At 44.4% G+C, this 19,713-nt stretch overlaps 1 protein-coding gene across 1 annotated transcript in view; it reads left to right on the top strand.

The window, feature by feature from the left end:
* The window catches only part of cbfa2t3 (CBFA2/RUNX1 partner transcriptional co-repressor 3), a gene marked incomplete at its 5' end in the record, with an annotated part of 53,607 nt that overhangs the window by 387 nt on the left and 33,507 nt on the right, over nucleotides 1-19,713 (top strand). The gene's annotated exons all lie outside the window — the stretch shown is intronic.

The raw sequence follows: 19,713 nt of genomic DNA, 5'->3' as shown, positions 1-19,713 counted from the left end.
TTGTGTTGAGTTAGCGCCACATGCCATAAGGAGCAAGGTGAGTTGTTTTGAAGTATGTGGTCTAAAACGTGATTGGGTGATTCTAGTTAGGTTTTGAAGTGCTTTTGAGAACAACTTTAATTTAAAGTTTCAGTTTAATTACAGACATAAGTTTGACCAAGTGTATAGTTTGCTAAGGATGACAACATCATGGTAGAAATCTTTACATTAAGATGTTTTATTACGCTGTCAAAAGTGACGAGCCTGATATTACTGTCCAGCTCATATATGTGTCCTCGAGCGTGCGTGTGTGCGTGTGCGTGTATATGTGTGTGTGTGTGTTTGTGTGTGTGTGTGTGTGTGTGTGTGTGTGTGTGCGCGTGCGCATTCGTGTGCCACTGCAGAGTGCTGCTATTTTCTCCTGTGTAATTTAATGTGTGGCACTGGTTCTAAGCTGGCTATTTTGTGGCATGGTATCCTGCCTTAACTGTGATTTCATGAGTTTGTTGAAGTGGTTGTCTCATGATACAGTCAATAAACAGGTAAATGATTTCATATTATTACGTTGTACTCGTATGGTTTGGTTTTCAGTTTGACAACACATTTTAATGACGTATGTATGACCATCCACACACATCCAATATGGCGTCATGTTACACATGCACACAATGGCCATTGATTAATTCATTCATTCATATACTCTGCTGCTCCAATGCTTGTAGAAAGTGCTCAGAGGTTTGAATACAACATCAAACTGAAGGAATGTAAAAACAAAGACATACTTTCACCGAACACACAGTCTGTCTGTCAGTCTGTGTCTGTCAGTCTGTGTCTGTCAGTCTGTATCTGTCAGTCTGTGTCTGTCAGTCTGTGTCTGTCAGTCTGTGTCTGTCAGTCTGTATCTGTCAGTCTGTGTCTGTCAGTCTGTGTCTGTCAGTCTGTGTCTGTCAGTCTGTGTCTGCACAATCACATCACAAAACCTTGCAACGGCTAGACAACCACAGTCGTATACACTACAGCATGGCCACTGAGCAGCTCCATTGGAGCAGTTGGGGTTCAGTGCCTTGCTCAATGGCACTTCAGTGGTGTTGGGGGAGGGGTACGTGGTGGCCATTCATATTGGTCCTCATGGGCACTTTCACTCACAGACTCGCTCCTCTAACATTTAGTCCGCCGCTGCCCCAACGTTATTGAACATTTTAAACAGGTGATAATCAATCGGTTGACCACGGCTTGCCACGTCAGACGGTGCACTTGTTGACATGCAAGGCCATTGGCTGCTCGTTGACACGGCTCACAAGCCTCAAGGCCTCTGTCGGCATGCTTACGTTGTTGATTTGCATATAGTTTGTGCTCACAATGTGTTGATGCGATGCATTGACGCGGTGCATTGCGAGTGTATAGAAGATGCTATTTTCAGTGCACTACAGTGACAACACAGTTATACCTCAAAGTAAAACTCACGTGTCAGATAGCCAATCCAGGGGAAGAGGAAAAAAATCGTGCTTAGAAATAAATGTAATTGAATCTTAAAGCACGTTGAAAACACTGAAGGTGTGCCTTTGGGTAAAAATAAAAACCTTGATTTAAAGCAGCAGTGGTGTTTGAGGACAGAGGGATGTATTAAGCAGCAGACATTAAAGCCCTACTTTTATAGACTCTAAATGTGTAGAAATAGTGCGCCTGGGAGAGGACTAATACCCGATGTAGTGAATTACCTGCGGCGCCTGCCGTCTCTTGGCAGTAATGAGCTTTGTGGACGTTTCAGTGATAAGGCCTCTATAATTAGGCTTAGTCATAAGCATCCCCCTGTAATTCTGTGATAAAAACCCAGTAGAACTCTGGTGTCGCTGTTCCAACCCGTTCATCTCTCTCTCTCTCTCTCTCTCTCTCTCTCTCTCTCTCTCTCTCTCTCTCTCTCTCTCTCCCTCTCTCTCTCTCACACGCACGCACGCACGCACACACACACAGACACACAGACACACACACACACTCATGCACGCGTGCAACAACCGCACACACCAGGCTGGACTTCAGTCACTTTACTAAGAAAACACAGTTCTTTGTCTCAGGTAGTTTACCTGGTGTGTGTGCGCGCATGCAGTTCACTGATGTCATCATATGGACATGCATGGTGCGTGTGTCTATGTGCGTGCAACTGCATGTGTGCGTGCGTGCGTGCGTGCGTGCGTGCGTGCGTGCGTGCGTGCGTGCGTGCGTGCGTGTGCGCGAGCGTGTGTGTGTTTGAGTGTGAGGTGATGTGAGCTACAGCAGAGGCTTCCTGTGAGGGAGCAGATGTCGCAGAGCTCATGCACAGCTGTGGCTGGCGATAACCACGGTGGCAGGGATATGTCGGCATGCTGGCTCTTCTCCCTGGGTCTTATCACCCGCATGCAGCACACAGACACAGACAGACACACACACACACACACACACACACACACACACACACACACACACACACACACACACACACACACACACACACACACACACACACACACACACACACACACACACACACACACACACAGATGCACGTCACCCCCCCCCCCCCTCCTTTCCCATATACACGCTTTACAATGAGGAACTGCCACCCTGCCACCAGTACGCCCTCCTCACAGCAGGGCCCAGATAGAGAGAGGAAGGCAGAGGGAGAGAGACGGAGGAGAGCGAGGACTAAATCAGGAGACTTTGAGGAGAAAAAAGGTGAAATGAATCCCTAACAAAGCGCCGGCTCATGCCTGCTGTATCACCGCCTTCATAAAGCTCCATCAATCCTAATCCTCCATGGCTGCTGAATGAGAAGCTCTCAGCAATGAACATACATTTGAAGTTCATAAAAGTCTCTATATCGATTTGTGTCATTGTGATGAATATTTATTTCAACATGTGACAAACAGCGGTCCTAAACTCATGTTTAGTTCTTTCCATCTCCAGCATTTATTGAGGGTCCCAATTCCAAGCCTAACCTTGTTAACTAGATATAGCGCCACAATAAACCTTACCCACATGTAATTGCGCAAGCTGCAGTAATTGCATTGTAAGGGTGAATATACAGTATGATCATTTGTTAATTTGAGGGCTTATTCAACGTGTCGGCGCTGTGTATTCTACATGTAGTATCCGGCTACCGCACCATCCGTTCAATGAACCATAGGTTAATGATTTTGTGGTTGAACCAGCCGTTCTCTTTGGTCTATAGTGAATCAGATTGATTGTGAGAAAGAAAATGAAAGTGAACAACAACAAGATGCCGGGGAAGAAGCAAGCGATGAAGACAAAGATGGAAGACGAAAATGCAGGGACAACTTGGGAGAATAAAGGGGGGGGGGAGAGGTGGAGGGAGAGGAGAACACAGCAGAGCAGTTATCCTCTCTATTTTCTCAGCACCAGCTTTGCGGTTTCTACGAGGAACAGATGTTCACAACTTGATACAGTGCCTCATCTCCCTCTACTTACTATCTCCAGCGGCAGCACCACCAACTGTCAGCTGCATACATACACATGCATGCACCCGCACGCAGGCGTGCACACGCACGCACGCACGCACGCACGCACGCACGCACGCACACACACACAAACGCTGGCTCTTGGCTAACACAGACATATTTGTACCTTTCCCATGTGAATATATTGAGGTGTATTCAGCTGTATGCTAAGGACTGTTCCCTTTCTACCCAGACTGTATCCTGCCTCTTGAGTCAACACTTGATGTAATCAGGTGCCATTTCCTGCTTTGTCATTTAGCACTTTATGTCGGTCAGCTCTGCCCCCAACCTTGGCTCTGCCCCCGTTTTTTGATTGATTGATTGAAGGAGTTATTAACAGTAGCCTACATTTCAAGCACAACTCAAAACAACTCCGTCTCTGTACAGCTTTCTGCCTGACTCATTATCCATTATGTCTGACATGATGACTTGATGTCAACTTGACTGTATATATATGTTTTTAGTTTTGAATTCAAAGTGCATGTACAGTGCACAGTTGATTTGTTCAGCATATTAACCGTTTCCGCGCCATTGCCATAGATCTTGGTCAATTGAAGCCTATTATTTAATACTACGCTTACCGCAATTGCCGTTGATCAATAGCAATTGCACTTGTATAGCGCTTTCGATCGATCAAGCCATAATGCTACTTGCGTTAGCATCGGGTTGTTGTCATGACAATGGATCGCCCATCTTAGATCGTCCTCGCCATAATAATCCATTCTATCTGTTTCTTTCAATCGCCTGTATCTCCTGTTCCTTGTCCCAGATGGCATTTTTGGTCAAAACAACGTTTCTTTGATGGCACAGAGCCGCCGCTTGGGAGGCCTCCAGTGCCCCGGCATAGATCCATCTTGTAAACAACAGTTGAGCGAGACCCGTTAAACTTAATAGGATATGTCTACTTCCGGAAGTCTGGAAATGTGGCTTTTCAAAATAAGAGCTCAACTGGGAAAAATGCTGGCGTGAATTAGATCCTAATTTTTCAATAAATGCTAGCGGGCTAATTGTTAAAGCTCATTGTGCACTTTAAATATTCAATACATTATGTAGAGCCAATTGCAATGAACTAACAAGGAGTAAAATAACCCGACCGGATACACAGCTATACTGGCATGTAATTGTGGAAATTTGTCTCTGTCTCTATGAAACATAAATCAAATCAGAAACCATCAATCTTTTGTCAAAAGTGCAAAACTATTGTCCGTTACTCTTATGCAATGTCAAGCATGTATTGAACAAGGATTGAGATTTGAATTCTCATCGTGTCTGGCTCAAACAAGCACTTTGCTGCTCAATTGCAAACCGAATGTCAGGGGGTCTATGGGCTCAATTTGTAAAAGCAGCATCCAATGTCTGTGCTTGAGTGGGTGGGTCAATGATCCGTTACACCACGGCACATTACAGAAGGTCTCTCTCTCTCTCTCTCTTTCTCTCTTTCTGTTTCTTTCTCCATCACCCATCCTCTCCCCACCCATGTATTGTTTCTCATCCCATAGACATTTCTTCCCCTTTCACAACGTTATGCATTCTGTGTGTGTATGCGGGAAAAGTGTGCTCACAGAATAAATATGTTAATAGGGAAGGTGAGAGAATAACATCCACTCAGACGCTATCAGACAGCGAAAACACTGTTTAAATTGCAAAACACACCTTTTCAGGACTGAGGAGGATGAACATCACTGAAAAAGGCAATATCTCAATATCCACATGAGCTTAGTCGTACGCAGTACGCATAATACTGCTCGTGACATTTTGTCTTTCTTTCCATTAAGTGCTCTATTCTTTTTCATTGTCTCCACCAGGCCGAAGGCATGGGGAGAAAGTATGTTTTGCACTCCGTCCGTGTGTGTGTGTGTGTGTGTGAGTCCGTCCGTCCGTCCGTCCGTCCGTCCGTCCGTCCGCGTGTGTGTGTGTGTGTCCGTCCGTCCGTCTGTTACCAGCTAATCTCCGGCACCGTTACCTGGTTGATGCCAAATTTTGCACACACACTCCCTGGATGCCAACGATGAACCTCTGCCCCAGATTATCCAGAACGGCCTGTTACAGCGCCACCAGGAGGCCGCCTTTTAAAAACCACATTTTGGATATTACTCCTCCAGATTCTGTCCAAAAATCCCACAAATCGTTACACACTATCTCTATAGTCATGTGTTCAAGACGGATCTGTCCGATATTTCATATTCCATCCGAATTGGCTTTCAAAGTTTGCAGGATTGGCCCATTTTTAACAAAAACCCTCAAATCATGAACGCAGCGTGCAATTTACGTGAAATCTTTATACTTTCCTACTAGGCTTTTGGAACAAAATGCCTCAAATCATCTAATTGCCATCCAAGGCATAAGAAGAAATGGCACCCTTTTCACATTGGCCTATTATAGCGCCACCAGGAGGCCACAACCTGACCTGCCCTAGTGGAGACCTGTGCCCCGAGGGGGGGCACGTTTTTGTAATAACTCAAATTGGCATTGGAGTTTTTAAAGGACAACTTTAGTTTTTTTCAACCAAGGTTCATGTTTTAGGTTGTTATTAGAGAAAGTAAAAGAAGATTTTTTTTTAATTTGCTGCTTTCTTTCATTTTAGGGATTTTAGCTGTTTTTGACAGGGGGGTGGGGGCATTCGAGCATGGAGCTAAATATATTTTTACAACATTTTATAGCAATTTATTTTTTTATTATTTACTATAGTCCTACTAGACCCCAAGAAATTACATCTGGCCACAAAAGATCACGGGATCTACTGAATGTGTCAAACTGACATATTGAGCCTATGACACACATGTAGGCTACCTTCACGTTCAGTAGATCCTGTGATCTTTTATGGCCAGATGTAATTGCTTGGGGTCTAGTAGGACTATAGTAAATAATAAAAAAATAAATCGCTATAACATTTTGTAAAAAAAAATACATATTTAGCCCCATGCTCGAATGCCCCCGCCCCTCTGTTAAAAACAGCTAAAATCCCTAAAACTAAAGAAAGCAGCAAATGAAAAATAATTAACACTCATTTTTTACTTTCTCTTTTACTTTCTCTAATAACAACCTAAAACATGAACCTTGGTTGAAAAAAACTAAAGTTGTCCTTTAAAGATCCATAATACTTTGTTGCATGCCGGCCCACTGCGGCCCAGTGTCACAAGCCAAAAACAGTCAATCTGCAAGCTCACAAAGCGTTGCACCACAAAGCGTTGTGATCTTATAGATCAGCTATTTTCGGCTTTATTGGCAATTTCCACAAGTGTGTCGTGCTGGACGTGCACAGGCAAGGAGAAGAGAAAGCTAGGCGGGAACACAATGGGCCTAGCGTTCCTTTCACTGGGCTCAAGGCCTTATCTCCTTTGAACACACTAGCCTGTGACTGCTGCTATAGGAAAGGATTTACAATGTGTTAGTGGAGGAAATGCTGCAAACCTCTCTCTAAATGCCCTCTCTCTCTCTGCCACTATCTCTCCCACTCTGACTCTGACTCTGACTCTGCGCACGCACGCACGCACGCACGCATGCACGCACGCACGCACACACACACACACACACACACACACACACACACACACACGCACACACTCATAAAATAAATAATTTCCATACAACCACAGTGACTAATCAACCCCACATCTCAGCAAGTCCTCAAACCGTCATCAGATACTGTCAATACAATACAGCTGAACGCAATGGATTGGTGTAGCTTGTGATGTGCGTGCGTGCATGCGTGCGTGCACACACGCATGCTTGCGCGGGCATTGAGTGACAGAAAGAAGGAGACAAAGCTCTTAGCTGTTTGCTTCATTAGTGCCGTCACAGGGTGCTTTATTGTGCACTGCAGAGTTTATCAGGCTGGCCCACATGGAGTTCTGAGGTTAACCCAGTGACCACTCTACAAAAGGCCAAATTAGAAGAACTGAGTCTGTTGTACAGAGAGGCTGACAGGCTGACAAGCTGACTGACGCCATTTCCGTGGAGAATAGCATTCTGTCAATCATAGAGCTTTCACCTTGACAGGAATCCTTTCTTTGGATGCAACCCCCCAACTCCAACCTTTCTGTCACTCAAGGCCATGCACCGCATACCTCTCACCTTTTATAGGAATTACGATGACGCTGGAGAGAAAACACATCAGCCATGCAGCAAACATTCTTGGGAGTTGTGCCACACACACACACACACACACACACACACACACACACACACACACACACACACACACACACACACACACACACACACACACACACACACACACACATGCAAACAAACACATGGTTCAGTATGCGGCATGGGTGCAGAGAAACTAGAGCTACAGTATAACTCTGAGAGAGTCGGTGAAGGAGAGAGCGAGACTTTCATAAACACTCCATCCATCTCCCTGACAACCGTACTTCCACCACATAATGCTGCTTGCAGGGCCTGACAGACCCAGCTTGTGGGTCTGGGCATTTGTTTATATTTCTATTGCTGTTTGTTTGTGGGAATTCATGTGTTTCTGTGCCCCGGTGGATCTCTATGTATGTGTGTTGTTTGGTGTGTTTCATTTACATTTTCACAAACAATGTGTCCTCCCATCTGAACTATGATGAGCAATGAGCATAGCCTGGCCAGACTCAACGGCTGATTCGGTCTGGCTTATTAGCCAGGCTACAATGAGCAGTCCCCGAGCACGGCGAGCAGTGCCTGCTCTAAGCCAGTGGTACTAGCAGGAGTATGTACACTTTGTACAGTACCGTGCCTGCTCTAAGCCAGTGGTACTAGCAGGAGTATGTACACTTTGTACAGTACCGTGCCTGCTCTAAGCCAGTGGTACTAGCAGGAGTATGTACACTTTGTACAGTACCGTGCCTGCTCTAAGCCAGTGGTACTAGCAGGAGTATGTACACTTTGTACAGTACCGTATTTTACCTCCTGGATTCAAACCATGTCACAGGAAACCAAACATCATGTTATTGACATCATCAGACATCATCATCATGATTAAAGCCACTGCTTACTTGCACACGAGTGTGATATTTTATTTCTTCTCCGTGTCTTTACAATGAAGGACAAACATTTTGGCTAAGTATCCAGCCTTCATCAGCGTGCTGTGCCGATAGCCGAAATGTTTGACCTACATAGAGAGGAAATAAAAAAGTTAACTCACTCATTCTGAGTGCAACCCATTACTTTGGTAAATGATATTGGTCTAAGAGGCTAGGTAACAAAAAGTTTAACCACATGGGTTTAAACATGGGAAACCATCAGTCAAAGAGGAAGGGGATTCCCTTTGGATGAGAGCAAATTGGGATTTGGAGACCTGGGCACATGCAACTAGAGAAATTCGGTTTTGAGGACCTTAATTGTTCCTGTCTGGCAAAAGTACTAAATTCTGAGCCACTGTATAGCGTATAGGTTGGTGCTTGTAGTGATATAGAAATGACCTTTGTGACTGTGTGTGTGTGTGTGTGTGTGTGTGTGTGTGTGTGTGTGTGTGTGTGTGTGTGTGTGTGTGTGTGTGTGTGTGTGTGTGTGTGTGTGTGTGTGTGTGTGTGTGTGCGTGCGTGCGTGCGCGCGCGCGCGTGCGTGCGTGCGTGCGTGTATTCTGAGATACTGTACACAGTGTACAGTATGCTTGTGGCTTTTTGGTCAGGTGAAACCTGACTAACAACAGCTCATGAAATGTAGAAGACCTAGTCATACATGAATCATACTGAGGACCTAGTCCTGATTGGCTGCCACACACGCTGCTGTCATGTATTGGTTACTCAGGTAACAGGAAGCAGGTAACAGAAATCTTTAGAGACACCCAATGTGGAGAGTGGCTGGATGTTAACCGTAAGGTTGCCAGTTCGAACCCGGGCTCCCCCAGAGTTACTGTCGAAGTGTCCTTGAGCAAGACACTGAACCCCTAATTGCTCCTGATGTGCTGGATGGTGCCTTGCATGGTTTCCGCTGCCATCGGTATATGAATGTGTGTGAATGGGTGAATGTAATGCACAATCTCTGTAAAGCCCCTTGGATAAAGGCGCTATATAAATGCACCATTTACCATTTTAACTGAACCTCATGTCAACTTATTCTGAGCTGTTGGTGGAAGAGGACATTAGAGTGTTTAATTCATCCTTCCTTTACTTGTGATCCAGTCAGAATATTTAAATCAGTATTAAAGTGTTTTCAAAGTCCGTCTTGGTTCCATATTTGAGCCAGTGTCTGAGGTGTGGGCTGGTGAGACAGGAGTCATGGCTCAGCAGCTGTCTGTGTATGTGTACTTTACAAGCTGGTTCTGTTTGTTCTGTAGACACAGGAGGGGGTCAGGGAGGTGTCAGCTTTGTCTCCTGTCCCCCTCTATGAGTGTGTGTGTGTGTGTGTGTGTGTGTGTGTGTGTGTGTGTGTGTGTGTGTGTGTGTGTGTGTGTGTGTGTGTGTGTGTGTGTGTGTGTGTGTGTGTGTGTGTGTGTGTGCATGCATGCATGCGTGCGCATGCTTGCGTGCGTGCGTGCGTGCGAGCCAAGCAAAGGGGTGAGACAGGTGAGAGCGGGAGAGACATACAAGCAGACCATTGTGGACAGGTGGAAGATTCTCAGTGCTGAGGAGCCATACACCTGCTCTCTCTCTCTCTCTCTCTCTCTAAATGGGTAATGCAAGGATGTAGGCTACTTACCTATACATACACATAGGCCTACATACATGCATTACATACACCCACGCACGCACGCACGCACGCACACATGCACGCACGCACGCACGCGCACACACACACACACACACACACACACACACACACACACACACACACACACACACACACACACACACACACACACACACACACACACACACACACACACACACACACACATCATATATGCTATTCCACATTCACCATCATAAAATCAGGTGGACCTCGTTTTTTATAGTCCTATTATATTAATATGAATACCTACTTATTTTTTGTTGGTGCAATTGTCTCAAATAAAGTCTACCGACTTGAGGGAAGGTTAACAATTGTCATAGTAGCACTGTAACAACTGTTACAGTTCGGATTGACTGATTAAGGGTGATGGATCTTGTCGTCCCATTGTCCTGATATGAGGAAACAGCGGCCCCCGCGGGTAGACAGCGGAAAGACGTTCCAGTAGCATTTGACAATTCCATCTATTTTATAAGTAGATTAACTAAATAACATGTAGCAGTTAACGTTCCATAAAATGGGCGTTCTTCTTTACGTTTATGTGGAAAGCTCCCGTTTCTATTTCTATCCCATTCTATTTCAGAGTGGAGAGAATGCAAAAACAATTTACTATAAATTATACATAACATATTTTAAGTTCTATAGGTGCATTTTAATAACTCAAATATGAATATAAATAAAATCCTTATTTTAGAGATGCCTTGAGTGCGAGTAGTATGCGTCTGTTGCTCCGTTCTGAGAAAGGAGGGAGAGAAGGGGGAGAGAGAGAGGGAGGCTGAGAGATAAAGGCAGAGAGAGACGGAGGGAGAGAGAGAGAGAGAGATAGAGAGAGAGAGAGAGAGAGAGAGAGAGAGAGAGAGAGAGAGAGAGAGAGCGAGCGAGAGAGAGAGAGAGAGAGAGAGAGGTTAGAAGCTCCAGATGGTGTATTAAACGCAGACAGAAGGGTACAGAGAGGATAGAGAGGAGGAGAGAACTACGAGACTGCGCAGCACAGCTCGGAACCAATTAGAAAGATAACACTAAAAACCAAATTATGAATTGAGCGAAAGAAGTCAGCCTTTTTTTTTGCAATTGTGGTTGAGGTTATTATTAGGTGGGGGGGACTCGAGTTGAACAACAACCAAACCAACCGACCTCAAAGCCAATTGTTGGAAGCGAACGAGCGGTTTGTCGGAGCGAGGATCGGTGCGTTGGAGGAGGACTGTTTAGAGGAGCGTGCGGTGTCCATAACATACAGCAAGACTGAACCATTTCTACACGTCTGAACCAAGAAGGACGCGAATCTATCGGAAGTATAAGGACTTGCTCGCGTGAAACAACATCAGACTGCGATTGTATGCTAAAAATCCAATGATGATCTGAAAGTTGTCACAGGAGAGAGAGAGAGAGAGAGAGAGAGAGACGCCGCAGACCAGAGGATCCACATTCGGAATCCGCGTCCTACTGTATGTTGTGGTGGGTGACACTGGTGGAGATGCAGCCGGGGATCTGTGGACTTGACTGAAGAATACTAGAAGCCATAATAACGCACATCAGTTGTTTTTAAAAGACGGTCTCTTTTGTAGCTCAAAGAGCTACTTTGGTGCTTGCTTGTCTCGTTTTCTACGAGAGGGTTAAAATGAGTCACAGCGCGGATTCAGATGACTGGGACAAGTTCTGATTTTCTTCACCACTAACGTTCAAGATAAAGCGGTTGGCTTTTCATCATTAAAACAGACTGTAAACCAAAGACGTCAAGGATCCAAAAGCCTTGCATGGCTTTTCTTTTTCTTTCTATAACGGAAAAGATAAATACCTCATTGTTGTATTGAAGCGGAAAAGTCAAGACCCTTTTTAAATCCAAAGGAAACTTAAATATTTTTTCTCTTCTTTTTTTTTTACTGTAGATGCGATACTTTTGGGTGACTTCACGTTTCCTCTTTCAATAGAACTAAAAAATAAATAAAGGGAATACCGCATTTAGTAGTTATCAGAACTCTCCAAGGCTTTATCTTTTTTTTCTCCAAATAATGAGGATTGGGGTGATATTATAAACCATTTTGTCGAAACTATTCGGTGTGGATTATCACCGCTACAATTACCTCAGACTGACCTCGACCTTCACAAAGTAAGTATAGCTGTATGGGCCCATTTGATCTCATGACAAATATATCTGTGCCAATCTTATTATTATATTATATCATGTAGAAATAGTAGGCCTGTACGCCAAATTATTTGTTTGTTTTGAGTGTTGAACAAAATTGATCATGTGGACCATATATGCGGTCTCTTATTGATGTAAATCAACAAGAATGTGAAATGTACTGTAGCTACTGTGTTTGAACTGCTGTCATCTACTTTTGAAACAAACCTGACTTTCACAAGTCTTTTGTTTATTTTCGCCACAGTTTGATGTCGCATATTGTATTGTAATACAGAAGAAACTATTTTTTTTGTCATAACCATATTTATTATTTGAAAAAAGGCAGAATACATGTTTTAGACAAATACAAATGTATTAGGCTAGCTTATTTAGATTCAGGCAATGAGTCTATATGAGTACATGATTTCTACTAAATCTGAAAATCTATTGTTTACCATGGCACTTTTGAGAGAGAGAGAGAGAGAGAGAGAGAAGGGGGGGGGGGCGCATTTGTTTAGTTTAGATGAGACTTGAGAGTGACTTGTTTTTCCACTGTCAGTGGGTCTGTCTACCTTAGTCTACCTCTACCTCATCAGAGAGATAAGAGAAACATTTGACACTTGATGTATGTTTGATCTGGCCTTTGACAGAGAGGACGTGAAGTTGATCCTGGTGTTTCTCTGTGGTATACACTAGTACACACTAGGTGAACTGTATGATAGTATTTCTCTGTGGTATACACTACACAGGTGAACTGTATGATGGTGTTTCTCTGTGGTATACACTACACAGGTGAACTGTATGATGGTGTTTCTCTGTGGTATACACTATACACTAGGTGAACTGTATGATGGTGTTTCTCTGTGGTATACACTATACACTAGGTGAACTGTATGATGGTGTTTCTCTGTGGTATACACTATACACTAGGTGAACTGTATGATGGTGTTTCTCTGTGGTATACACTAGTACACACTAGGTGAACTGTATGATGGTGTTTCTCTGTGGTATACACTAGTACACACTAGGTGAACTGTATGATGGTGTTTCTCTGTGGTATACACTAGTACACACTAGGTGAACTGTATGATAGTGTTTCTCTGTGGTATACACTAGTACACACTAGGTGAACTGTATGATGGTGTTTCTCTGTGGTATACACTAGTACACACTAGGTGAACTGTATGATAGTGTTTCTCTGTGGTATACACTAGTACACACTAGGTGAACTGTATGATAGTGTTTCTCTGTGGTATACACTAGTACACACTAGGTGAACTGTATGATGGTGTTTCTCTGTGGTATACACTAGTACACACTAGGTGAACTGTATGATGGTGTTTCTCTGTGGTATACACTAGTACACACTAGGTGAACTGTATGATGGTGTTTCTCTGTGGTATACACTAGTACACACTAGGTGAACTGTATGATGGTGTTTCTCTGTGGTATACACTAGTACACACTAGGTGAACTGTATGATGGTGTTTCTCTGTGGTATACACTAGTACACACTAGGTGAACTGTATGATAGTGTTTCTCTGTGGTATACACTAGTACACACTAGGTGAACTGTATGATGGTGTTTCTCTGTGGTATACACTAGTACACACTAGGTGAACTGTATGATAGTGTTTCTCTGTGGTATACACTAGTACACACTAGGTGAACTGTATGATGGTGTTTCTCTGTGGTATACACTAGTACACACTAGGTGAACTGTATGATAGTGTTTCTCTGTGGTATACACTACACAGGTGAACTGTATGATAGTGTTTCTCTGTGGTATACACTACACAGGTGAACTGTATGGTGGTGTTTCTCTGTGGGTACACTAGTACACAGGTGAACTGTATGATGGTGTTTCTCTGTGGTATACACTACACAGGTGAACTTTGCGATGGTGTTTCTCTACTGTTCCCTAGCTGACCTTTACAGTATAGCCTACCCCTCTGTGTTCTCTCATTTCATAATGTGAATGTTCAGCATCAGATATGATAATTCTACATACAATACACAAATCAATTATTTATTTTGAACATTAGCTGCTCAATTGAAACAGTCATTTAAACATATCTTTGTGCCTTTGCAGCATGAGGTTGGTTTACAATTGATTCCATTTATTTAGTGAGACCATTTTAGTGGTGACAAAAGAACAACCTGAAGACCTCCTCCTGTATGACTGAAATATGATTGTAACCTAAACAAAACAAACCAGTCAAACTCAATTAAATCATGACCAAGGGCTTTGATTGGTGAGAGCACGCCAACTCTGAGCAAACAAGACAAGCCAATATTTTTACCCTGACGTGAACTGCCTCAGCAGTCCTGTCTTTTCTCCCTGAGTGCAACAGTAAAACACACAGAGGCCATTTTCTCTGCAGGACATGCCCTGTATAATTGGCCCTGGTAAAGATCATCTGAATAATTGAACAGCTGATAATAGTCTTGAACAATGGATGGGAGGTTGCAGAGGTGAAACCGCACTGCAGACACCCAGCCTCACCGCACATTATAGCCTACCCCCACCGCCCACCAGTAGCATCCCCCCCCCCCCCAGCTCTGCCTGACTTTGCTACCCGAAGCCAGAATTATATGTCAACGTACGATGGTGTTGCGTGCAGAAAGTAGCAGATCTCCAAGCTCACAGAGCTTGTAGATCGGCTATTTTCGGCGTGTGACACCATGGTACGACTAAAGCATGAGGCAGATGTCCCCCCACTTCATCAGGATTCTAAGTAGCTCCTCTTAAAGGCAGGCCATTTATTATGACCTCAGCCTGCTGAGTGTTTATTCAATTCCTATCTAGCACAGCAGTACGGATGGCACCTGTCGTATGTGTGGACGGAGGGGGAAGAAATACCACAGGACTTGAGAAAAGACAGAGTGGAACCTGTCTTCTTTTTAAAGAGATAGATGGTGTCTGCCAAAGCCACGGGCCAGCGGAGAGACATCAGGACGCAGTCTCGCTTGCCTGCTCACTACGCTGTAAAAAATATCGGTGTTCATTTAACTCTGAGAATGCACAGATGGAACCAGCTGGATCCGTCAAGGTACATTTTTGGTTCCATTTGTACACTCTTTGAGTTAAAAATCTATAAGAGCACTGATGATTTTTCTGTGTGCTTCGTTGCTTTTTGTATGTATTGTCAACTATGTTTTCTTAAGAACGTCATGGACAATGATTTTTACTGCCAGGTGTTCTGTACAGTATGACTGAAGCATTCATCAGATGTTTGTAGTGTTCAGTGGGCGACCTGAGGAGGTGCGTTCCCTAGTGCCTAAACAGTTGTACCACCTGGTAGAGATGACAGTGCTGTGACTTGCTGTGGCACTAGTTGGGTGGCTTGCGCTGTATGTATGTATGTATGTATGTATGTATGAATGTGTGTGCTGTATGTGGGTGGGTGTGCATGCGTGTAAATGGGCACACAGCATGCATCGGGTATGTGTGTGTGTATGCTCAGTGAGTGTGCGCGTTGCATTTGCGTGTGGTAATTATAGTAATCTGAATGCGGGCAGTGCAGGTGAAGCTGGCTGTCTCCTAATTAATGAGAGGAGCAGATGGCCGTGGGTGGGCGGCAGCCGGGAGCACACAGCCAGCTGGTCAGGTGGTCAGCAGAACACAGACACCTGGTCCATCACAAACAAGGCACGCCAAACGGCTGACACAAGCCAAAGATGTCAAGCTAGCGTGCATGTGCACGCACACATCCACAGTATGACACATCCCCCCCTACATGAAAAAAAGAAAAAACACAGAAACAAAACAGAGAAAAAAAGTACATTGACGAAAACACAAATAGTTGAAATAATGCATTTTTGAGTCGTACTCACTGTGAGCAATGTAATTGTGTGTGTGTGTGTGTGTGTGTGTGTGTGTGTGTGTGTGTGTGTGTGTGTGTGTGTGTGTGTGTGTGTGTGTGTGTGTGTGTGTGTGTGTGTGTGTGTGTGTGTGTTATATTCCTAGTCTCCCAGGGCTGATACCTTTAATTGAACTCTATGCATCCATCAGATTAGCTAGTCAACCTAATTCCCCATAATACCTTTGTACAGTCGCACAAACGGCATCACACAACAAAGCCAAGTGTGTGTGTCTGCGTGCGCGTGTCCATCATGCTTTGTTTTATGGAGTGTTTGTCTATTGCCAACCGTTTTTATTTGTCACAGTAACAAGGGACTACCCTGTTACATTAGCAGAAGATAAACATTCAAACGCAACTCTCTAATAGCAGCTACAGTATGCATCCAGAGTGGGGTTATTATTACAGTGTACTACAGACACACTGATAATGTAAGAGTGAAATGACTCTCTCCCTCTTTTGTTTATCTGACACCATGTGTCTGACACCATGTGCTAAGAGTGAAGACTACAGACATTGAGGAATCCATATAGTCTTAGGTTATTTTGGTTTTTTTATTTTTTTTTAATTATATATAGCCATTTTGTTTTACCACTTTTGTTTTTCTCCCCAATTTAGTCAGTTTGGGCAATGAATTCCTCTCCACACACATTTCTGTGTTGTCACTGCTTGTATCCTACTGACTCACCTGCTAGTGAGGAGCCCCCACCAGAAGGATGTAGGGTCTTCACCCTACTCCTCCTGCTAGTGAGGAGCCCCCACCAGAAGGATGTAGGGTCTTCACCCTACTCCTCCTGCTAGTGAGGATCCCCCACCAGAAGGATGTAGGGTCACCCTACTCCTCCTGCCCAACACTCCCCCAGCCTGTAGTACATGCAATGACCAATATCATCCTCCCCGCCTGGCTTCCCTCCCCAGAACACGGGTCAAATGTGTTTGCATAGACGGCTAGACGGCCAACAAAACCGAATGCACCACAGTAGATTCGAACCCACAACCTCCGTGGGCGTGGTGGTGGGCTGGGAAGGGACATTTACTATTGCGCCACCCGAGTGGCGCAATGTGTTGTGCTTCTTTTTGACAAACTATTGGTCAAAACATTGGTATCCAGTGGACTATGACTCTCCAAAATCAGCATCAGACCCAAAATATCTGCCATTGGTCAGGCTTTAATTTTAGGTGCAAGAGCGGCAGATGTTTCTGCTGTTTGTGTGTGTGTACATACATGCCATGGGAGTTGGACAGGAGACGGTATAGTCATGTACCGAGTTGAAGTGAAAGTTTGCATTCATATAGGCAGGTACCTGGCCCCATGTGGTGTCCCCCAATCTTTAATAATCACAAATGTACCTACACAGTAAAATACTCTTTTAACATAAAATTTCACCCCACAAAACAAAACAACATAACACACACAGAAATAACAACATAAAAAAAAAAACAGACTTCACGTGAAAAAAACAGCGACTGATATCAATACTCAACCCAGCGGCGATTGGCACCACAACAGAAAAACACAAATCCTATAATGTAGTAAAGGAAATTAAATGATGTGCAATTACCCTGATAGAGAGAGAGCGAGAAAGAGACACACACACACACACACATACACACACACACACACACACACACACACACACACACACACACACACACACACACACACACACACACACATCGCACTGCTGGATCTCTATGGTTTCACTGCTGTTTTGATCCATATAATACAGTGTAGGCCTTTATGGCTTCTCCTCATGCTGTCCTGCTCTTAAATGCTCTGCTCCAAATATGTTTGACATTACTGTGACATGGCCGCCCGGCCTCCCAGGGGAGAAGGGGAATGTCAGAGTCTAGAAGCAGAGAAAACGACCAGCTTCTCAACATCTGGAGGAATGAGAATCACAGACCTCTGGCTGGCTGGATGGCTGGCCGGCTGACGCCACAGCGTGGGAGCAGAGCAGAGGGCGGAGGCCAAGTCAAAGCCCCAAATGCGTGTGCAGAAATTCTCTCGTGCGCCCTTTCCTTCCCACTCTCTCTCTCTCTCTCTCTCTCTCTCTCTCTCTCTCTCTCTTTCTGTCTTCCTTTCATGTACACTCACCATTTATGTAGTATAAGAATATCTCGTGGATGCTTTGTGGTTTCTTTAAATATCTTTTGTTTTTCTGCCTGTATCGCCCCAAACAGTTTAACCTAAAGCTGTGACCACGAGAAGTGAAAGTCGCATCATCTGAGTATTTCTCGCAAAAATATTGAACCTTGACTTCATTGACCATGTGTACAGTGTAAACATCCAATTTGCACCTCAGATGTTCAATTAGAACGGGTCTCACTTTGACTTGTACAGAAAATGTTTGAGTGCAACTGCTGACAAAAGTGTGTCTCAGATGACAGTACAATACACAATTAACAAAATTGCTAGCAGCTACAGTCAAACACTTGAGATAAAAGAGACTAATGGCTAATTTAGACTGTCTCTCTTACATTTCTCCTCATGGCTATGTTTCTTGTTTTTCAGCCCACTATACCCACCATTAACACTTTCTGTACTCGCATGCCTAATGACTTCCCACCTTCTATTGACCTCCCAGCTCCCACTTCCCCCCTCCGCCTCTTCCTCCTCACCCCCCCACCCTGCCACTCCATGTGGGACCTCCCGGTAGGAAGTGTGTTCGGATCAGAGACACACACAGGAAACAGCTGGGCTAATCTGCAGTAGCGCGGAGTGCCGTTTTGATCGGACCGAAATGTACCACCGACAGAGAGAGTATGGGAAGTTCATATCCACCGATGCTACCTGATAATACCACTCCGAGTCCCAACGCCCTTCAGAACAGCCACAAAGCATCGCTGACTGTAGATTAAAGTTAATGAGAGGCCTTTTACCCAAAAGCAAACCTCTCCAAACGACTCATGCGTCACTACAAGGGTGCAGCCTAGCTGCAAACATAGAAGACATATAGTACACGTCACACACACACGCACGCACACACACACACGCGCACACACTCACACACGCACACACAAACAAATGTGTTTGTGTGTGTGTTAGAGTATATAGAATTATAGATAGACCCAGCACCCCTCTCTTTCTCTCTCTCTCTCTCTCTCTCTCTCTCTCTCTCTCTCTCTCTCACGTGCACTATTGCTCTCACTCTATCTTTGTACGGTATTTTTTTTTTATAAATCAGAAAGGCGTTATCTCCTGGAAACAGAGTCAAAGCCTCACAGATGGTTCCGTCTCTCTTCCAATGGGAGGCTGTTGTGCTACCAGTTACTGCTACAGACCTTAATCTCTGCTCCAGCCTTCCTTCCTCTCTCTCTCTCTCTCTGTCTTTCTCCACACACTCATACACAGTACACCCCACCCCAGATAAAGGTATTGTTCCTTTATACTGCTAACTACAGGACTGAGAGAGAGAGAGAAAGAGTAGTTATTTTAATTTAAAGTGCACAGACAGAGGTGCATGTCAGAGAGTTGTCTTTGAGGAGGGCGATATTGTCTCCTTGCATCTCTAAAGTCACAGAGGAAGGGGCTGCGAGGGGGCTGTGCTTGATGACTTACAGTAGACTTTTGGCAAAAGCCACAGCCTTTCAAGAGTCT

Source organism: Electrona antarctica, assembly GCF_951216825.1.
Source record: "Electrona antarctica genome assembly, chromosome: 3".
Taxonomy (NCBI): Eukaryota; Metazoa; Chordata; class Actinopteri; order Myctophiformes; family Myctophidae; genus Electrona; species Electrona antarctica.
The sequence above is the reverse complement of the archived record's forward strand: the minus strand, read 5'-3'. Positions and strand labels throughout refer to the sequence as shown.